This window comes from Camelus bactrianus, chromosome 27 (assembly GCF_048773025.1).
Source record: "Camelus bactrianus isolate YW-2024 breed Bactrian camel chromosome 27, ASM4877302v1, whole genome shotgun sequence".
Classification (NCBI taxonomy): Eukaryota; Metazoa; Chordata; class Mammalia; order Artiodactyla; family Camelidae; genus Camelus; species Camelus bactrianus.
Genome location: NC_133565.1, coordinates 36,876,153 through 36,889,795, shown reverse-complemented (window position 1 = coordinate 36,889,795; position 13,643 = coordinate 36,876,153). Strand labels below are relative to the sequence as shown.

The window sequence follows — 13,643 nt, the reverse complement described above, 5'->3', positions numbered from 1 at the left end:
GGGAGAGAAAAAAGAGTAAGTTGGATGTGGCCAGCGTGAATTCTGAACCTCCGGTCTGGCCGGATGAGGGCATTGGGCACCACTGGGTTTGCTGCTGGTCAGGCTGTGTCCCACAGAGAAGCCCTATCCATGAGCCGCTCCCTGGCAGTCAGAGGTCCTGCCCCTCCTCCCACCATCAGTGTGAGGCTCAGAGAGGCGAGGCCACTTGCTCAAGGTCACCCAGTGAGGAAGCAGGCGATGCTATGCCTAGGGCCACACCCAGGTCTTCAGACGGGTTCTGGAGGCCCTGCTCCCAGGAAGGGGCAGGAAGGTCTCCCTGAGAAGACGCGGGGCACACACGGCCGCCTGAGGGTGGTTTGCTGGCTTCATCCCGTTTCACAGAAGTGCGTAGGCAGGTGCTCAGTAAATGTTAACATTATTACATCACCTGGAAAGAGAGAATTCATTCATGCATCCAGTTTTTACTGAGCCCCTACTGTGTGCCAGGCAGTGTTGGAAGCACTGGGGACCCAGCAGAGAACAAAACAGACAAAATCCTGGCCTTTGTGGAACCTACATTCTCGTGGGGGAGACAGGCAATTAAGTAAATCAGAGAGTATAATAGAAGGTAATTAAAGATGGGGAGAGACATAAGTTAGGGGAGGTAACGGAGGTGTGGGAGGAGGGAGGGTGGTTAACTTTAAACAGCGTGATCAGAGAATCTGATTGGCCCAACACTTGAATTAGATGTTCATCCAGGTCCAGTCAGCGGTCTGCATGTGTGTCGGGAAGGTGCGGGGAGGGGCAGATCCGGGAATCTGGTTGCCTCAGCTTGAATTAGATGTTCATTCTGATCCAGTCAGGTTAGTGTGTATGTGTGTGTGTGTGTGTGTGGTGTGTGTGTGTGTGTGTGTGGTGGGGGGGGTGAGTGTGTCGTGTGGTGTGTGTACATCCGTGGTGTGTGTGTGTCTAGTGTGTGGTGTGTGTGTGTGTGTGTGTGGCTTGGGGTGTGTGTGTCATGTGGTGTGTGTGTGTCCATGGTGTGTGTGTGTCTGGTGTGTGGTGTGTGTGTGGGGGTGTGTGTGTCGTGTGGTGTGTGTGTGTCCATGGTGTGTGTGTGTGTGTTGTGTGTGTCCATGGTGTGTGTGTGTGGTGTGTGTGTCTGTGTGGTGTGTGTGTGTGTGGTGTGTGTGTGGCATCTATGGTGGAAGACCACAGTTAGGGAGTCATGAGCTGCATGGATGCTCCAAGGGAGGACCCTGAAGTCAGGCAGAACCTCCTCCTTCTCCTCCACCTGCCCTGTCTTGGCCTTCAGCCTGCTGAAGGTCATTGTCTTCGGCTGTCAGGACTGAGGTGACGGAGGAGCCACCTCTCCCCCTCCTGCTCCTGAGCCTTCGTCCTCCCCAGTGGCTGGGCGGCCAGGCCCCTCTGCCGTCATGGCAGGATCAGGTCCTGACCCTCTGTGCAGCCACGGGAAGATGGGAGGCTGGCCGGGGCCGCCCCCCCACCCCCCACCCCAAGCCAAGAGCAGGCTCCGTGAGGGCCCTGCACCCCGGGGCCCAGAGGCCGGAGCCTTGGCCAGGGAGGCTGATCTCGCCCTTCTGCAACGGACAAGAGCCCCATTTTCATCCCAAGAGCCACTGTCCCTTCCTGACTGAGGCCTCAAGCACTCGGCGTCCCCAGGAGAGTTGCTCTGCACCCATGATGCTGGCTGCCAGCTCACCCTGCAACCCGGGTGCGTCAGCACCCCCCCAAGTCTGGGGGAACCAGGCACAGAGGCCTGGGGCTCCGTGGAGCAGAGCGTGGGCCCTGGAGGGCCGGGAGCCCCAATTTCTACTCCGATGGGAGTTCTCTCTGACTTCCCCCAACACAGAGCCCCCAGGAGGTGGCCCTGGGGGCCACGGGGCAAGCTCTGAGAGTGTGGCAGGGATCAGCAGGTTCCAGGCTCAGAGGAGCTGCCAGCGTCTCCCCTGAGGTGAGGTGCCTCCGGACACACAGGCACCACACGCCCCACCCCCGGCCTCCATGGCTGCGTCCCCCGTACTCAGCGGGGGCCAGGCTTCACATCCAACTTATCTTTCAAGAAGCAGAGGAGCCCCAGGTCACTGGAAAGATAATAGAGCTGGCGAGAGGCCAGGTGGCAGGCGTACCAGGGGCTGTGTTCCCCTCCCTGCCCCTGGGACACCCCGCCTGCTGGGCAGTAGGAGCTAATCCCTGCCCTGGCCCTCTAGGTGGGTGAGGGAGGGGATGGGCCTTCCTGGAAGCTTCACCTGCTTCTCACTCAGGCATTCATTCGATAAATACTTATCAGCAGAGCCTCCTGTGTGCCTGGGCTGCGCTAGGTGTGGGAGGTACAGCAGTGAGAAAAACAGAGACTGTGGCGGAGTTGGCGTCCAGAGGGGGGTTTCCCCCTAGATGGCCGGCGCCCGACCCAGGAGGGTCCTTGTTGGTGTTTGCTGAGCGTACGGGTGGAGGTTCACTTCATAACCGTAGACCCTCAGGGCTGCAAGGGCCCTGGCGTTTGAGCCCTGGTTACCAGACGCTTCTGGGCACGCGTGCAGGGGCTGGGCTAGGTCTGGGGTGCAAAGGCAGGTTAGACACAGGCCCACCCTCGGAGAGCTCACCGTCGGGTGGGACTCACAGACCCGTGAGACAGAGCACAGGGCCGGGGGGTGGTCCTGGTGGGGAGGTGCTATGCAGGACACCGGAGCAGAGGTGGGGTGGGGAGGGGGACTCAAACCCTCATTTTTCGGATGATAATGGTAACAAATTTGGGTTTTTTTTAAAGGGGTAATTAGGTTTATTTATGTATTTATTTTAATTTTTTTAATGGAGGGAGGTACTGGGCACTGAAGCCAGGACCTCATGCATGCTAAGCCCGCCCGCGTGCTACCACTGAGCGACCCCCTCCCCAAGTCATGGTGACTAATGTCCGCCGAGGGCCGGTTTGGTGCCAGGCGCCATGCTGAGCAGCTTACACGTGCTGCCCCCCCCCCGAGGAGGCTTCCCAGGGAGCCTGCTCAGTCACTCACCTGCGAGCAGAGCTGAAACCAGACCCTGGCGCCGTGGAGCTGGAGGGCTCCTTCTCCCTGTGCCCCAGCCCCGCGCCTGAGGTCCCCCGCGCGCCGCAGACCCAGCAGGGAGGCGGCCTGGGAGAGGGGGGCTCGCCCGAGGACTGGGCCGCTGGTGTTCCACTAAAGGGGGTTTCATGGTCGTTGAGATTCTGGGCCCATTTCCCTTGAAGATGGTGCAGCCCTTTCTCTGGCCGCTTAGATGTCTCTGATGGAGCAAGACGGAGGGTCTGAGCCAGAGGTCCCCTGTTCTGCCGTGCATCTCATAGCTCCACGGGGCAGTGGCAGCCCCGGCTGAGTCTTGGTGGCGGGGTCTAAGCAAGGAGGATGTCGGGCACTGGGCCTCTGCAGAGTTGGCATGATCTTGATGGATGGTGGGTTCGCTCAGTGGATAATCCCAAAGAGGCAAGGCGGAGGAGTGGCCCAGCTCGGGGGAGTGTGGATGGTGCCCTGGGACCCACGCCCACTGCTGACAGATCCGCGTCTGGGCCGCGGCAGCAGGTGGTTGGGGAATCATTTGGTCTTGAATGTCGGCTTGACATTGTGTTTGTGGCCAGAGGGCATAAGAAGCATGTCTCATACTTCTTAGGTTTCTCTGTGTTCCATGCTCCGCTGAGAACCCTCCAGGATTATCTCACTTGAGATGAAGGTGCCGATAATCTCTTAGGGAAGGCAACCAACAACCATGAAACAAAGCAAACAGCACAGAACAGTGCTGCATTAAGAAGCAGGGCAACATCGTGGTGAAGTCCAGAGCACCACCAAAAGCGGCACCCCATGTGAATGGCACCCCCTTGGGTTGTGCAGTGCACAACCCATGCAACTGTACAAGGGGCCTAATTAAGTCCATAGTTTATGGCATCATTAATTCATTCAACAAAAATTTACCATCAGTCAGGCACGACTCCAGACACTGGGGTAATAGCAGAGAACAGGACCATGCACCACCCTTGTGCAGCTTACGTTCTAATTCAGAAGTCACAGACTGAGGCTTGAGTCCTGGCCTTGCACTGTGTTAACTAATTTTACTGAGCTTCAGTTTCCCCATCTGTCAAATGGACACAATGATATGAACTTCATAAGGTTATTGTGGTAAATAATTGAAATAACACTTGGTTGCAGGCCTGACACATGGAAGGCCCTCGGTGAGCGATCAGCAGTATTATCACAAACGGTGGGCTGTGGGGAGAAAGGCTTGTGAAAGCCCAGAGGAAAGGGGAGTCACAAGAGGTGGGGGGGGGTAGATGAGACGTCTCAGCAGGAGCAGGAGGCGGAGTGGCTCTGGAGGGATGGCTCAGGCTCGGAGGACCGGGGCCTTCCGAGGCTGGATGCCATGAGGAAGCGGGAGTGATGCTGTCTTGGGCCAGTGAGGAGCACCCTGGTTTGGGGGCCATATTTTACCAAACCAAGGATTAGAACACACGTGGTCTAGCAAAGAAGTTCTGTTTTCTTCTAGGCGTGAGAAGCAGTCTGAGAATAAATTGTGGTCATCCCAGAATATTGGGATTTAGGGAGATTTCAGTATGTTACTAGGACCTGAGACACAACACTTAAAATTAAGAAGTATGACCCGAATAGAGTTGAGCACTCTGGCTGGTAGGGTTGGGGGAGGCCCCAACAACAGAGGGAACAGTCCCCACACAGGGTGTGTGGGTCCCTCAAGGGCCAGACACATACACTGGATCTGATGAGGTAGGGACGATGGTGCTGACTGAGGCAGGATTCCTGGCTGCTGGCAGCGGACGATGCCCTTGGCCTTCCTGAGCAGAGGGGCGTTTGGGGCCTTCACAGATCTGAGGGGCTGGGGGCGGTGGGGAATCAGACTTGGGACACAGGTGAGCACCAGGTCAGCTCCTGAGGGCCCAGGGGAAGTTAAATCAGTCCTTGGCCTTCCTGGGTGGGAGGGTCTGGTTGGCCAGGGCGGGCCATGTGTCCCTGCCTGGCCAAGAGAGGACCCTGTGCGGGAGGAGCCGCGTTTCAGCCCTCCTGGTGGAAGGTCAGTGCAGCTCCCAGCAGGAGCCCCCAACTCAGGAAGGGGGCTTGGATGCCCAACTGCCAAAATTCCTAGAAATAGTTACAGCCATGGAAGATTCTGGAGGAGTTGTGCAACGGCAGATCACTGCAGAATGCCAGACTCACACGGGGGCTTGGGGGGGGGGGGCGCAGGGACAAGCATGAGAGAGCACTGGGAGTGCTGGAGCACCCTGGGGCGATGGGGGCATGGTGGGCCTGGAGGGGACAGGCCCAGTGTGAGGGCATTTGTGGGGACTGACTTGTCAGAGGCTTCTGGGAATCTGCTCTGAATGCAGGGTGGTACCTGGGAATCCGAGAGGTGCAGCAAGCAGCTGTCAGAGCTCTGGGGGGTGCACAGCCCCCGGCGGACACCCAGACCTCGTCTCATCGCCCGCTCTGGTCACCGAGGACGGTGGGCTAAGGAGGGATGCAGGGCCGGGTCTGCAGTGCCTGCCGTAGAGCTGGAGCCCGAGGGGTGGCACGTGTACCCCGTATTTGTCCTCTCCCTTTAGAATGTCCCCACTTTTCAGAGGGAAAGACTGAGACACAGAGACCTGTCCGAGGCCGCCCAGCCAGTGAGCAGCAGGGCTGAGGTGAGCCCGGGTCCCCTGACCCCCAGCTGCTGCCCTGTCCCCACGACAGGGCTTCAGTGATGCTCCCTGGACCCCAGGAGGGCGGCAGAAGTGGTGCCTCAGTGAGTGTCCTCACTCCGCAGGATGTCGGGAGTGGGGGCTGCAGGAAGGGCTGCGGCCGGCTTCCCTCCTCCTTCCCCAGCCGGAAGGCAGTTGGAAAGAGGGGTTTTTGTCCTCGTGGCTTTGTGGCAGGGGAGAAGGCCAGGGCTGGGGCTGAGCACCCTCCTCTTTCCCTGCTTTTCTGCCTGAACCAGAAACTTGCTTTTTCTACTCACTGTAGACAAACAAAACTAAGGCTCCCCACAGTTTGCATAGATGCTGTTACATATTTTTTGCCAATTTGTTCCCATTTCCAACAGTTACAGATTCTGGCTCCCCGTCCTTCCCCACTGTGGGACACTGGGACATGCTGGGGGGACTGGGGTGGGAGGGACTCCCCTTCCTTCTGCTGTCCCCCACCCCATCATACTTAAGGCCTGGAGGGTAAAGTTCAGACTCCTTCATGAGGCCAGAAAGTTCCTGAACCTTCTGATCTGGGCTTTCCTCTGCAGCCTTGTCTCTGCTTATTTGGCTCGCGAATATGCCCAAGGCTCTGCAGGTGCTGGTCCTTCTAGCCCTAAAGCGTCCCCCACACTTGCCATCGCTGGCTGTGTGCTATCAGTCCTTCGGGCCTTCCACACCTCCTCTGGGAAGGCCTTCAGGATTTCAGACTCTCAAGTACTCTGTGGTCCCACATTTCCCGAGCAAAGCACAGCCCACCCTGCATGTTGTCCAGCTCTTTGTCTGTCTCCCCAAGAGACTGTGAGCAATCAAGGCCAGAAACCCATGAAAACTCCACTCTGTGCGGATTTGTCGAGCACAGTAAGTTTGGAGTTTTCTTATCTTCTTCATGTGTTTTAGCGCAGGGTTTTATAAAAGGGGGCTAGTAATCAGGAAACCACAGGGGCCAGCATGAGCTCTGGGGCTCCAGGCAGCCTCCTCCCCAAAATACACTCACTCACTCACCATCACTCAACGTCTTCCTATCCCAGCCTCTCATCTCTTCTCCTGGGTCTACAGAGGGACACCGCCAAGGACAAGGACAAAGGTGGCCCTGTCACCTCTTCTTTCTGGAGCCTGGGAAAACCGGGTCTCCAAGAGCTCAGACACTGAGAAAAACAGAATTCCTTTTACTGCGCTTCCCCAGACAAGCCCTCCCCTTCCCTGGGGGCCTGTTCCTGCCCCTGCCCCAGCACACGCACACACACACAGACACACATGTACACACACGCATGCACAAACACATACACAAATGCACACACGCATGCACACACAAATACACCCCGCACACAGGCTCACACACATATACACGCACACACACACACACCACACGTGCACACGCACAGACTCGCACACATGCATACGCACACATACACACACGCGCAGACACACATGCGCGCACACACATATACATGCACGCACACACACCTGCCAGGGATTTCAACTGGAAAACCACCAAACCCTTTCCAGCTTGAAAAACACAGATAATAGACTGAGGGGAAAAATCAAAACAGGAAGCCACCAAGTTGGGAGGCTTCCTGAGGTCTCGCCGTGCACTTCTGTCTGACTGGGTGCCTGACTTTAAAGCATCACAACCTGTGTCACACACTCTGCCCTTTGACTGTGAATCTGCCCCCAAGGTCAGCCGCAGATCTCGAATCCCTCAAGGTCAGAGGAGCAGGGTCCAGAACCAGCCCCAGCTAGGGGAAGGCGGGGAGATTTCCCTGGTCCCTGGGTGGCAGTTTCTGGGTGCTGAGGGTGGACGTGCGCGGAGAAGGGGAGGAGGCCTGGGCTGAGGGAGCAGTGTGAGCCGAGGCCCAGAGGTAGGAAGCAGGGCGGCTGGAGACCTCACTAGGGTGGGGCACTGGCGGAGGCCCTGGAGGCGCCTTGGCCAAGGTCCCTGTCCTCCTGGTGCTCACAGCCTGGTGGCAGGGTGAGCCAGAATCAAAGGTCATCCAGGTGGCAGGAGCACTGGAGGTGAGGGTGGGTGTATAGTCGTGTATGTGGCACCAGCCGTGAGGTGAGGGGTTGTGCCAAAGCAGGGTCAGGCTGGGGCCATCACATCTCTGATGTCCAGTAAGGAGTTTGGCTTCTAAAGGCAGGGTAGTAGGGAGCCACTGAAGATTCTGGAGTGGAGGAGTTACTGCAGCAGAGCTGTGCTCTGGACAAACCAGGCAGCAGCATGGAAGAGGGACTGGAGACTGAAGAGGGCAGACACCAGAGGCAAAGGGACAATGGGCGGACCCACCTCAGAAATCCCACAGGACAGGCCCGTGAGCATGAACAGAGCCGGCCACCCAGAACAGACCTCCTGGCAGGATGCCTGAGAGCCAGGAGAGTCCACCTGGGGCCGAACAGCTGTCTCTGAGAGCTCCTGTCCACGTGCACATGGTGCCCCACAGGGAGGAAAGGACTGACCCGTCCGCCCCCGCGTCCTCCTCAGAAGGCTTTGGTTTAGTACTTCAGGTGGGCGGGCCGAAGGCAGCAGGGCCCCGACGTGTGGGACGTGAGGCCAGCAAGTTCTGATGGGCGTGGAGGGAGGGGAGGGGCGTGGTCAGCGGCCTGGGCTGACACGTGTGTGTGTGTGTGTGTGTCTGTGTGTGTGTGTCTGTGTGGCTGTGTGTGTGTGTGGCTGTGTGTGTGAGGCTGTGTGAGCGTGCGGGCCCGGAGTGCAAGCGTGTTGGGCACAGTCGCCGCAGACACCCGGGGGTGCGGGCTCGGGCACCCTGGACGAAGGGCACACGGTGTTCAGGAACAGGAAACAGCCGTCTCACCCCGCCGGGGAGGCCGCAGCGTGCCCAGAGCCCCGGGCCTGCACAGCGCGCTGGTCTCACTGGCAGGTGGGGGCGCTGGGAGCAGGCGCCCTCGGGCCACCCGTCCCCGTCCCCGTCCCCGGGCGGCGCTGCTCAGACGGTGTCTGTGGGAGCGCCGTGCGCTGGGGGGCCTCCTTCAGACCGCGCCGCAGGTCCTCTCAGGGAGCGGCGAGCCCCGCGTCCAGGGGAGCGGGCGCACAGGAGTCGGGGCGCGGGCCGCGGCCCCAGAGGACCTTCACGCGGGAGCGCGGGGGTCCTGAGGTCACCCGCCTGCCGGGTCAAGCGCCCGTTGCCCTGGGGCCTCCTTTGCACGGCGCGTCACCCGAGGCGACGGTTTACCTTCCCGGCTGCTTTACCTGAGCCCGCGTAAACGTGCGCGGCTACTCTTTGGTCCCTCCGCCACCCCCGCGCCCACATCGAGAGCGCTGCCGGCCTCTGACCCCGCCCTAGGTTGTGGCGGTATCGCAGGTGCTTCCCGGAGCAGGATGTGGAGCCTCTGGGGCGCTGCTTTCCAGACTTTGCCGCCCAGTGGAATCACCTAGAATTTTTTACAAATGCTGGCGCCTGGCTCCCTGCTCCCAGACACTGGGGTTAAGTTGACGCGAGGTGCAGCCGAGGCGCTGCGATTCCTAAAACCCCCCAGGCGATTCTAAAACGGAAGGAGGTTTGGGCACCAGTGGGGGAGGGGAGCGGCGGCTCGGAGGAAGGGCGGGTCCTCCCGAGACGGTGCAAGGGCGTCCACAGCGGAGCTGCCGGCCAGCGCCTCCTGGGACCCTCACGAGGAATTCTGAGGTCCTCCTGCTTACGCCTTCCCCCGACTTGTCAGGTGTCTCGCCTACGTTCTGAAACAGGAGGCGTGGGCCGAGGGCTCCGCGCCCTCGGGCACCCAGTGCAGACTGCAGCTCCTCCCTCCCCAGCTGCGTCACCCCTGCAAGTCCCGCCCCAGAGCTCAGTCTTCCCGTCCGTAGAACGGATTGTTACAGGAGGGTTGTAAGGGCTGAATAAAACTCTGTGAGATTTAAGTAAAATACTGTATATGAATTGTTGAGCACAGGCACTTTGTAAGCACTTGGCAAACGGCCCTTGGCCATCATCCTTGTCTTCTTCGTTGCTGTCCTTAGTAATGCCCTCCTGTGTGTGACTCGGGGTGGATCCCTGCCCTCAGCCCTGGTTCGCCAGAATTAAGGCCCGCTGGCTGCAGGTGCGCCTGGCTTCATCCAGTTAGAGGACGGCCACAGAGAAGCTGAAAGGGTGGAGTCCAGGGTCTAGGAATCGGGAGCCCGGAGAGGCTGAGGGCCGTGTTCAAGGTCATTCACCTGAGGAGGGGAGCTGGGACTGGGCCCAGAAAGCAAGCAAGCTGACTTCCTGCTCCAGTCTGTTCTTTCTGCCTCGCTGAGCTGGTTCCCCAGGTAAGGAGACATTTTACTTCTGTACACAAAATTCAGCTTTGCGGCGATCGGAGATCCTAGGAAGCAGAAGCTGCCATGCAGGTTGTTTTGAAAATATCTCGTCCTCAGTCAGTTCACTGGGTTCAGATGAAGCCTGGACTGAGGCCCGGGGTGCCAGCCACTTCCCTGGCAGCCTGCTGGGTGGGCCACACGTGCGGCCTTTCCCGGGGGGCGCTGGGCTGGCCTCCCCGCGCACGCACGCTCTGAAACCTGTTTTCAATTAGTTATATAATTTTATTCAGTTTCAAAGATCCTATTTTGCCCTAAACAACGTGTGTGGTAACAACGGAGTGAAGAAACCTGGGCAAGCAAACACACTTGTTCCACGAAGCTTCTGAAACACGAGGACCTGGTGGCCGCCAGTCTGCACCTCATTTCTTGAAGCCCTGTTTGACCAAAGCCAGAGAATACTTTCCAGTCAAAACTATGGTGTGTGTGCACGTGTTGTGTGTTTTAAATAGCATCCGTATTTTTAATAGAAACTGTGAATGTTCATCGTGGGAGAATAGAAACCACTAGTGCCCAGCCAGGCAGGTACGGCCGCTATACACCTTCTGATGTACTTTCTTACAGATCGTGTGTTTTTTAACAGCTAGGAATCATTTTATGTGTAGAACTTGATTCTGTTTCACTTACCGTTAGCGCTTGAGCAATTCCCACATCATTAAATATTCTTTGAAAATACGACTGTAAATGACCTCTTGCCCTGTGGTGTCCTGTGATTCATTCTGGCAGTGCCTGGTTGTTGGGCATTTGTCGTACTGTCCCCTGTTACAAGTAACACAGCAGTGACTGTCTTCGTGTGTGTCTCTGCTGATGTCTGTGGGTAAATTCCCAAAGTGGAATTATTGGCCAAAGGCTGTGACCCTCTGAAATGTCTTCAAGACCCTGTCAGGAGGATCTGCAGGAAAGCTGCCCTGCTTCACGCCACCCCGCACCCGGCGGAGAGGCTGGTTCCCGGCTCCTACCACTCTGTCTTTTGGCAGATCAGGCGTGTGTGAGATACAGCCTGGTCTCCAGCACCGGGCTCCTCCGTGAGAAGACTCAGGGTGCACAACAGCTACCGTCCAACATTTGACATGGAGAGTCGGTCCCCATGAAGAGGGGCTGGACGTTTTTCCCATGAGGCCACCCTGACGGCGTGGAGGTCTCCCTAACGGTTACAGAGGCTGTGTAACAGGCATCCCCACCCAGCCCCGTGTGGCAAGGTCTCAGCTCAAGCTCTGTTGAGGCTGAAACTCTCTTTGAGGTTCAAAACCCCAGATGGCAGGGTAGACCTGGGACCCCTGAGAACCCTAATGCTGGACAGTTCTGTGAGCTGACCATCCCAACCGCGATTCTGAAGTTATGAAACAGTGAAGACCCTCGACTGCACTCCTTAGAAGCTCTTTACGCATCAGTTTTCTCAGCTGAAAGGTGGGTTGTTATGAGGATTCGATTTGATTATATCTGTAGATCAATGTAAATTTGATTATACGGATGCATTAGTAACAGCTGGCAGTGCCAGTGTGGGCACAGGTGTGAGACGGCAGAACTGGGTGGCGGTTAAGAACCAGATTAAGGTTTGGTCTCTGGTCACACCCCCATCCAGAAAGTGGAACAGAAAACGGGCTTGGGGGACGGTGTCTGGGAGAGGGTCGTGCACGTTTGTTAAAAATTCAGAAAAACAAATTCAGAACAGGCTTCCTTTAGAGCACCTGGTACATGCGTTTCATTTGTTTGTTCATTCATTTTTATGTGTTTCAAGTAATGTGCAGAGTTCGAGGATCTAAGGCCTGTGGCTCTGCGAGGGGCGTGCGGCGTCGGCTCGGACCGGCTCCCGAGAGCCTGTTGTTAAATTTTCCGTAGTTTTGCAAGCTGGGTTTTAAACACAGCCATTATTAAAAATTAAGTTATGCAACTTTCAGTTAAATGAATTATGTTAAAAACAGAGGTTACCAAATACTAAAAACTTACTGCTGCCTGGTTGTTTTCCTGCCATCCGTGTTCACGAGGCTGTTTGCGTTATTGTATCTGTATGGGAGAAGTGGTATTTTTTGTGCCCAAATAATGGTGTGCTCCTGGGAGTCTCTTTTAGCTCTACTTTTGGTGGTATCATTTTGGTAGGTAGAAACTAGCCCTGGTGGGAATGCTTGCAGCCCTGAAGTTGGCGAACACGCCAAACTGGGGCCCTTCCTCCTGGAAGATCAGCTCAGTATCTACCAGCACACCAGGGCCTGTGCCCTCAGTCCCTGGCCCCCTTTGCTAAACCCCCCATTTCCATGGGAGGCCGCTGCTTCCATCGCTTTTAGCTATTTCTTTTGGTGCTTGTCCCTCTATTTCTTAATCACATGCTTTCACGGCTGCGACTTGATTTTTAAAGCTTAGACGTTGTGTGTCGACTTCTCGTGATGGAAGACGAGGCGTCACCTCTCTACCAGCTCTGTCTCCCCTCCTAACTCTGCACACACAGGCTTTCCTGCCTCTGTCCTCCCAGCATGTTACGGCACAACTCATGTTTGAATAAATATTCTGGATTTACATTACTACCGAGATGTAAATGCTTTACATAAGTCACCCTCACTGTGGTCGCATTAGCTTTCTTACACCACTTCTTTCCTGGGGTTAATAGCTGCATCTTTAATGGCTTAATTTCTCTACAGAACTGTGGTTTTCCAACTTCCCTCCTTAGCAGTGAAACTTGTCTTTCCAACAAAATTTTATGTGGAACCCTACTATATAAAACAGGAAAATCAGAGCTGCTGGGTTGGAAGGAGGTCCTTCCCTTCAAGGGTGCTGTGTATGGCCAGGCAGGATGTGCACTGCACAGCTTTAGGGGGTCACCATTCACATGGAAAACAATGCAGTTCAGTCATGAGCATCATCCCGTTGTGTAAAGAGAGGTCTCCCTGAAAGGATGCATTACATCAGGATTGCCCTCGGCCTGTTCCCTGCCCAAAGCAGCGTCTGACCTCCCCCACTGTGAATCCTTCCAGTGAGTGGCTTCCCCTCCCCTCCAGGGCACCCCCCTCAGGCTGTTGGCCAGAACTGCTGCCAGCTGATGGCCACCTGCTGACTGACTCGGTGCCCCTCAGACTTGCCTGGGCTGGGCTGGGCACCAAAAGCTTAATGCAGCTTTGCTCCGGGACCACTCCAGGGCAGCCTAGGGGATCAGACGTAAGGAGAGGCTCCATCAGAGAGTAAATGAGCGGTGGAAGCAGCTGTCTCTCTGCGACCATCAGAGCTGGAGGTGGGGAGCTGGCCCACGATGAGCAGTGGGGTTTAGGAAACTCGTCTTAAGTGGGTCACCCTGTGTAGGAATCCTAGCTTCACTGTCAGCTGGGTAACCTGGGGGAAGTTGCTTGACCATTCTGGGCCTTAATTTCCTCATGTCTAATTGCCAGGGTTTTGTGAGAGTTAAAGAAGACACTGTGTAACCGTAATAAGTCCCAGGGCCACGTGTGGCTCAGTCTCTGAGGTAAGCCCTGCCCCTCTCACTGGCGAGGTACAAGGCAGGTGTAGCTGGACAGAAACTGACCGTCGGCCTCATTATTTGGTCAAGAAACCTAAAGGAGGGTGATGTATGACCTGCATCACGTGCTCTGACCCCCAAACCACTATTAGCAGACGGGCAGGGACTGGAAATCGCTCCCTCTTTCCTCCACACCC

At 56.6% G+C, this 13,643-nt stretch overlaps 1 protein-coding gene across 6 annotated transcripts in view; it reads left to right on the top strand.

Moving 5' to 3' along the window:
* The window catches only part of CORO2B (coronin 2B), a 100,328-nt gene that overhangs the window by 68,019 nt on the left and 18,666 nt on the right, over positions 1 to 13,643 (top strand). The gene's annotated exons all lie outside the window — the stretch shown is intronic.